We start from the raw sequence: 8,416 nt of genomic DNA, 5'->3' as shown, positions 1-8,416 counted from the left end.
TCATTGAAATTGCGTTTGTATTGTCGATCATTGCTTTGATATGACAGTCTCTCAGACTAGAACAGAAAGTTTGAGAAAACAAGTCAAAATCTCAAGATATAAATGTGGTTGGTCTGTTCTTTCTCTGAAAAGAGACCCCCAGTGGAGACATCATTCAGTACACCACCCCAGCCAGACAAAGATGCATCAGAGTAAATAGTGACACTAGGACTACCATCAGAGACCATATTGAAAGTGGGGTGTGTGTGTGTAATCCACCACTGCAGATCAGACTTTGATGTCTCTAAAAAAGTGATCAGCGCATTGAAATCGCCTTTGCTAGCTCTCAAGGCCATAACTTTGTTCTAATTGCCTATAAAAAAGTGGTCCATGCATGACGCCAGGAAAACTAGCCACCATTAAACCGACCAGTTCTGCAACTTCCCTAACTGAGGGTGATTGCTTTGCAAAGACTGTTGTGGCTTTTGTGACGAATTTTGTAGCTTTCTCGGGTGTCAGAGCAATAGTCAAGGTGACGGAATTCAAAACAAGCCCTAGAAAGGTGATAACCTGTTTCGCTTTAAAAACAGATTTCTCATGGTTCAAAATGAAACCAAGATCTATGAAAAGCTTGGTGGTGACAGCAACATTAGTGCTTCAGTCTGATAAAGTGCCTCCCTGAAGACAGGAGTCATCAATGTGGCCCACATTTTCAAAACCTTTGGAACGCAGCGTTGCATAAATTGGATTAAGGATTTTTGTAAATACTCTAGGTGCACAACTTAAACCATTTGGAATGTCAAGTATTTCCTGCGATTTTTGTTGACTGAGACCGAATAATAGGCATACTTTAAATCAATGGACGCCATTAAACAGTTAGGGGTCATAACAGTGATGGCATTCCTAAGATTCTCCATTTTAAAATGGTGATATTCTACCTAGTTGTTTGAGGTACCCTGTTTATGAACCTCTTTCGGACGTATGAAAATGTTGGAAATGTACTCTCCATTTGAGTGTCTGGCTCTCTCAATGACCCCCCTCTCAAGAAAACATGCAATCTGCTCATTAATAATTTTAATCTCCAATGGATTAAATTTGTACTGGTTTGGTACAAAACGTTGAGTGGGTTTTGTAATAAAGTCAATTGTGACCCCTCTAAAAGTATCAAGGATCCTTTGATCTGAAGTGATCGTGTGCCATTTGTGAACAATATCTTTTCTACCTGCCATGCATGGAATTGATGGAGAAAAAGGGAGGCTCACCTGGCTTCCCAATTGATCATGAGCTACTTTGTGTGCTTTGAATTTTGATGGAGGTTTGCTCCGTTTGCCTTGGCCCTGGTACAAAAAAATGTTGTTGATGGTTTGAGTAGGATGATCCTTGTCGTCTGAAGTTATTGGCTCCATGCTTTGAGTTTGTTCCATGCTTGGGGTAAGACAACCGTTGGCTGACCTTGTTGGTTTCGCTTATTTCCTTGACTGCCTTGGGCAGGTCATCTCCAGACAAAACTTTTGATATTGGAGTTTGGGAGCTGCAAAGTTGTTTGTATTGCTCGTTGAGATCAGGCCTAATCAGTTCTCGTCTACTAAGGTTGACTTCATAAACAGAATGTGCCATAAGAGTCATGAATCCAAGGCGAGTCTAAGGAACGATGACACATCTTCCTTGCTAAAACATTTTAGGGTTACATTTCAGTTTGTCTGTCAGACTAATGATAGGATGCATACTCTTAAGCATGCTAGTTTCAATCTTTTGCATCCTCAAGTCCCTACACTTTGAGCTGGACCTCATTTCAGCCCAAATTTGAGGATTAACCCTTGTACTTACTAACTTTTCACAATTTTGAGGCCTGTTGTACTTGGCCAGTTTGTCTTTTGCATTCTCCTCCGACAACTTAGTTTTCACCATTTTGTCAACAAGGTTTGCCAATTGTGTGCTAACAGCATGACTCAGAGCTCCTTCTGAGTCATAAATCTTTGACAGTTCGGCAAGAACACTGTCTTCGCCTTCTGCTAACTGTTCTGGCGGCTTATCCGCACTGATCAACTCTTCACACGCCTCAGTCAGATCCACTGACTCAGTGATGGCGTTATCACCCTCGTGCTCATCAACATCCGAGTCACTGAGTTCATCACTTTTCCTTATGTGGGATCCAGCGCTCGCGGAAGAGAGCATAAACTCTTTCACAGTTGATACCACAGAATTTATCGCTGTCCCGAGTGATGATAGAGAAGCCGATTGTTGGTCTTGAAGTTGTTTAAGACCCTCCATAACCGCGTCATGTTGCCGGTCCGATTGAGCACATAGTTTGCTAGTAGCAGAAGTTCTCCGCAACGTGGCCTTTTGTTTTGAACTGCTCCCTGAAGAAACCCGTGGTTTGGGCACAGTTTTTCTCGCTCTGCGGCTTGCCCAGTGGGTCAAGCGACACTGCAGAGAGTAAATCCTCTGAAACTTCCAGACAGCATGCGTCCTTGTCGGTGTGGTTTGGCATTGTGAACTATTAATCCAAAAAATACTTGAAAGAAACCTTGGTTACGAGAGCCTCTTAAAAAAACAAGGTCAGTTCTTGTGCTTTTTAAGGGTCAATGAAAGAAAAAATCCGACTTTTTCTGATATTTTGAAGAGATAAATTCGAACACGTTTTCTCTCGAAGCGGGAAAAGGATGTGCATTGACTTCTGGGATTGGATGGTGCAATCTCATGGGATCCTACACTGAGGATGATGGGATAGAATGAAAATTAATTTGCCTGCATTAGCCTCCATTTCATGCTAGATCCAGTCCAACCGTTAAAATACGAAACTGGCCTATTTCGAAAGATCCGTCTTGGGTTTGATACGATGACTCGTAGATATATCTGCAGCAGTAATCTCCACGCCGGCTAAGCTCTCGACTTTGCAGATAAGATCAGAAGTATCTTCCTTAGCAGATACAGGAATCCTACGAAATTCCAAACAATCTCTGCGGCCATATTGCTCAAGGTCATTTAACCGAAGGAACGAACAAATTTCTGATTTAAAGTGCCCCTAACCCTTCAACTTGTTATGGTTTTGGTAGATTTTCATATGTTTCAAGAACTCATTTTCGCAAACACTGAATCCTGATTTTCTTACGAGCACTTGAAGTTACTGAAATTTGTAATTTCTTGCGCGCTTTTAGCCCCGCTGGACAAATTATTGTCTCGTGGGCTCATTAGGAACGAGCCAATGAGAAGCGTCCGATATTTGACACATTCCTAGCTGTGACATAAGAAAAGGACATTCCAGCAACTCAAGCTTGCACGATGTCCTTTTCTTATGTCACGCTCGATAAATAGACGCATTTGGCCGAGTGGGGGACTAATCTGAATGATAGGTGAAAAAAGTCAGGATTCAATATTTTTAAAAAATTCCCGAAAATGACTTCTTGAAAGATATGAAAATTTACCCAAAAAAATGGTTAGGGGCACTGTAAGGAGATTGTTCTCAGAAGAAATCTCCTTAATTTTCGATTCTTGTTCCTGGAATGATTTGAGTAGACTATCATACTGAGCGCTTAAGAAATCGAGTCAACTTTGCAATGGTGACAACTTCTTGTCGATAATTTCCTCCAAAATCTCACGAGTAAGTGACATAATTAACTTGCAAAAGGACAACAAGGACGTATAGAAACTAGAAAAATAATAAAAGATAACTCTAGAAGACGAAAAAAGGCCAGAAGCACTCTAGGAGACGAAAGAACACAGAGCTCACATCGACACTTCCGACCTCCATGACTCATTTTGTAATGCGACATAACATACGTGACCAATTACCCTCCGTTTGGGCGTACCCACTCCCTTATACGGTGTGGAATTAGATGTTATGTCCAGGAGTCATTGCACTTACCCTACTGGGGGGCTGCCTGTTCGCCTTAAACACACAAAAAAAACCTGAGCAATTAAGAACGATGAACCTTAGATACGTACTCTGATGGCGTTGGAAAATTAGAATTTTAGAATAGTGGTGGTTATTGGTCAAAACACATTTGAAGCAGTCGCATATTCGATAGAGGCCTTGAAAAAGAATCATTACCATATTGCGTTCTTTTATTTCTTCTGACGATACCACAGCGAAGGTTATTTTAAGGAACAGTTTCCTTTTTAATGTTTCCATAAATATAAAATACCACCAAAAAAAAAAGAAAAAAAACTACATTGAACCTTACCATAGAATTGTAAATTTTAGGTTCCTTCTGCAAGTACCGGAGCACAAATGAGGTAAAACAAAAGAAACAAAAGACAGAACCAAGTTTACCGCATAGACTGCTGGCAGACCGTTTTTCTCTCGAAATTCAGCAGGAATTATACCACCCTTTTGCGTTCGCTATGACTAAACATTTGTCAAAGTGACCTTTGAAGAACCCAGCTGTCAGGGGCGTATGGAAAACCCAGAAATCTGGAATCCGGAATCGGAACTGGAACCGGGGTAAACTGGGAAACACTGAAACCAGGTCTGCGGTGAAATCTTTAGCGATATATAATTCAAAATGACGTCTAAGCTGTTATCAGCATTTGAGATACTATCAGGACATTGTCAAACAGGGAAACTGACTTGAAAAAAAGTAAGTGAAACTTTTAGTGTTATTCCTAGCAGTGAAAGGCCCTGACTGCAGGTCGAGCGACAGAGTATGACCTTATTCCAAAATGGCCACCATTTTAGTAGTGTTTTGTTTCCATGCAAATTGGCCCTTATGGTCTCTTTCAAGGTTTGATATTCTTTTGAATTTTACGTTTGAAAGCGAGACCATCAGGGCCTATTTGCAGGGAAACAAAAGATTACTAAAATGGCGGACATTTTGGAATGAGGTGTATGGGGACTGCAACTAATCAGAACTTAACTGTTTTCGTAAAGAGCCGCTATTTTAGTGATAGTTATCAGGGCTGTGATATTCATTCCCTTCTCTAGAGCCTTAGTTGCTCATTTCTTCCGTTCATTTGACATTCGTCATGAAAGAATGATATAATAACATAATTTCATGCTAATAGACATTTCCTTCAATTAAGATGTTATGAACAAATTCTAACAATGGAAATAATAGTAGGGCCTAAAAGTCTGTAGTTATATTCGGTACTTCGTGACAAAGCAAATTGAGAAATGAGAGAAAAAAGTTTAAAGCGGAGATCAAGACAGGAAACTATGACTTGGTTGATGTGTTACCCTCAGGAAAAGTCGAGTCTAACTTTGAAATAGTCTTCATAATTGAATACCTGGATCACTGTTCTGGCAAGGGGTGAGGCTAAATGAAATATTTATTGTTTGACAGCACGACTTGAAAGTAGATGGGACTGCTGGTGAAACTACAACACAAATGTCTTAAACAACTGATTTGCCTTTTAATGTTCATGTTGACTGTAATTTTTAATAAAACTGCAACAATGAAAATATGTAAAACAAAACACAACAAACCATCTGGAGACTTCTCCATGTACAAATGACTATTTGAGTACAATAATTTTCAAATGAACAATCTAACAATGTACATTTAACAGAAGCGTTGACTCAACAGTCTGAGTGTCTCGATGCTTCAGGAGATCAAAGGAGGTTGTCTATGGTTGAAGTACAAACAATGGTCAATGTTTACTGTTACTTAAAAAAGTTTGCTCTATGGAAATTATCGATAATCAAGCTGTGTGATGTCGAAGAAAAAAAAACATGCTCCGTCCATTATCAACAAATTTTTGAAGACAATGATGAAATGTAAATATCAAAATGGTTCTAACATTAACTTGAAATGCATGTTCTGACCGTCTTTACATCCACGTTGTATTGAACAGTACTTCTCTAACCAATAAAAAGTCGAGAAAAAAGTCCAAAAACCATTAGCAGGCTTTGTATACGACACTGATTAAATTAATCCGTTTTGATGGCCTGATGAAATAAATCCGTTTGAATTACAAAGCCGAATTCTTTGCACAGTTGATCGATGTGAGCAGCTTCTAGTCCAGCCAGCTTAACAAATAGATCTTCTGTTGCAAAGTGTTTGTTTTTCTTTAACACGCATGTTTTCTTTAAATGATAATAGACATTCTGTGGCTGGACCGAATATGTCAGGGCGCCCGTTTTGGTTCTGTACATTCTCAGCTCTTCGTGGCACAAGACAACATCAAAAGGTGCATGGGGTAGCACATCACTTGGCTGCCCAGTTGGCTTAGGCCTGAGTGGAGAGTCACATCCGTAACACATGTAGGCTTTCGTGTCTTTTAACCAAGTGCATGTGTAATGATGCTCAGATGACTGCGCTTTGTGGGTTGTTACGTTTGGCTGGAACCCACAGGCATCTGTTGGCACGGCATATTGCAAATCGCTGTCTGTTACCGTTGGCTGGAACCCATTTGTGTCCCTGGCACCTGATGAATGCTCTTCAGTAACCGTTATCCTTGGTCGGAATCCAGTTGTGTCCCTGGGAGAAGACAAACTTTGTCACCTACCTCGTCTTGCAGTCTGCCCTGCTTTCTTGCCAGATGAAGAAGGCATTCCTTTAGTGGCTGTATCCAATAGTGAAGGAATGGAAGAAACGGTTCCAGAGGCACTAACTCCAAACGCTTTTGACAACAAAATCTTCTGGAATTCTTTCAACTTTTTCTCCTTTTGGTCTTGACATTGCAAGCCACGTTTCTACCGGTATTATCAGTCGGTACGGTGGCTCACAAGTATCACGGCAAAAGTATCAACTTTATACTACACAATTAAAAATGTAGTGTCAACATTAACTTAAGTTCGCTGACTTAAGTTTTAGGTGAGCAAACTTATTATTTAAAACAACCACGGCAAAAGTTTGTGAACGCTACGTCAAAAGTTTGTGAACGCCACGGCAAAAGTTTGTGAACGCCACGGCAAAAGTTCGTGAAAGCTACAGCAAAAAATTGTGAAAAGTAACGGCGGAAGTTAAAATTATAGAGCGGAAGTGACAACACTTGCGTTCGTTTTACGCCAAGAGAGGCTGGGCCAGTCACACAACACACAAAATGGCGGACGGAGATAGCGAGGAGGTTACGATTCGCGATTATTTTAACAAAGGCTTTACTTATGATGAAATACTTGCTCTCCTGGATAAATACCATGGTGTTAGAATGAGTATAGCTACGCTGAAAAGGCGCTTGAAAGAATACGGTTTAAAAAGATGATATATGGAGTATGATGTGGGTTCAGTTCAAGACAAGATCAGGAGTTTATTAGATGGACCTGACTGCATGGGAGGCTACAGTCATTTTTGGCACACCCTGAAGATGCAAGGTGTTGGTGTTCCACGCTCTACTGTAGAAGCCTTACTTAAAGAATTGGACCCCGAAGGAACAGAGGAAAGAAGGACGCACCGCCTTCGTAGAAGGGCCTACAGGAACAATGGGCCAAAATGGCAAATGGCACTGCGATGGGTACGACAAACTCAAACCTTTTTGCTTTCCAATTCACGCCTGCATCGATGGATGGAGTAGAAAGGTATTATTGCTATATGTAACGCGATCAAACAACTGGCCGCATCATATTGCGACCTATTATCTTGATGCAGTTGAACACCAAGGTGGATGTCCTCAGAAATTGATTACAGACTTGGGGACTGAAAATGGCTTAATGGCTTCCATACACAGTTTTTTCGAGATGATTTAAACAGTCATTGTTACTTACCATCTCCCAGAAATCAGAGATCAGAGGCATGGTGGTCGTACTTCAGAAGAAGCAGAACAAACTGGTGGATAAATTTCTTTAAAGATTTAGAACACCAAGGAACTTTTAATCCAGCTAGTGAACTAGAATCAGAGTGTTTGTGGTTCTGCTTTGCAGAGTTACTTCAGGAGGATATTGAGCAGCTAAAAGACCATTGGAACACACATTACATCCGCAAGTCAAGACATGATACTGTGTCTGGACGACCAGATTCCTTATACTACTTACCCGAGATTCATGGTGGGGCTACTAACTTGATAGCACATGTTCCCAACGATGAGCTACAATATGCCAGAGTGCAGTTAGTAGAACGAGCTGATAGAAATGACTATCAGGAGTATTTCCAGTATGTTACCACCTATTGTGACTTACTGATGCCTCTCAGTTTGAGAGAAGGTTTAGAGTTATACAACACATTATTGGACTGTGCAGTCAATGGCTCTTAAATAATTTACTCTCTAAACACCAGTAAGTGTGATTACCAGAAGATGAAAGGCCAGGCCTCAGCACCTGGGTAAAGGGATGTAAGGGATCATTCATTCCTTATGGGGTATATTACAGGAGAAAGGGTTGTGAAATATTTGATAGATGTGATGTATATGATATAAGATACCCTGCTCCCCATGTGCAAGACTAAATTTTTGACATGACCCCTTCATGCTATACGTGTAAATATCATAACCTCTATCAAGATGAAACTAAAAAGAGATCAGCTAAAATCTGCCAAAACATGTTTTTAAAATTCTAAATTGTTTT

The 8,416-nt window shown here is 40.5% G+C and overlaps 1 pseudogene; it reads left to right on the top strand.

The window, feature by feature from the left end:
• The first annotated feature begins 7,125 nt into the window (after window positions 1-7,125).
• Window positions 7,126-8,106, top strand: LOC138041846 (uncharacterized; annotated as a pseudogene).
• The last annotated feature ends 310 nt before the right edge of the window (window positions 8,107-8,416 follow it).

Source organism: Montipora capricornis, chromosome 3 (assembly GCF_036669925.1).
Source record: "Montipora capricornis isolate CH-2021 chromosome 3, ASM3666992v2, whole genome shotgun sequence".
In the NCBI taxonomy this organism is placed as follows: domain Eukaryota; kingdom Metazoa; phylum Cnidaria; class Anthozoa; order Scleractinia; family Acroporidae; genus Montipora; species Montipora capricornis.
This window is presented reverse-complemented; position numbering and strand designations above follow the sequence as displayed.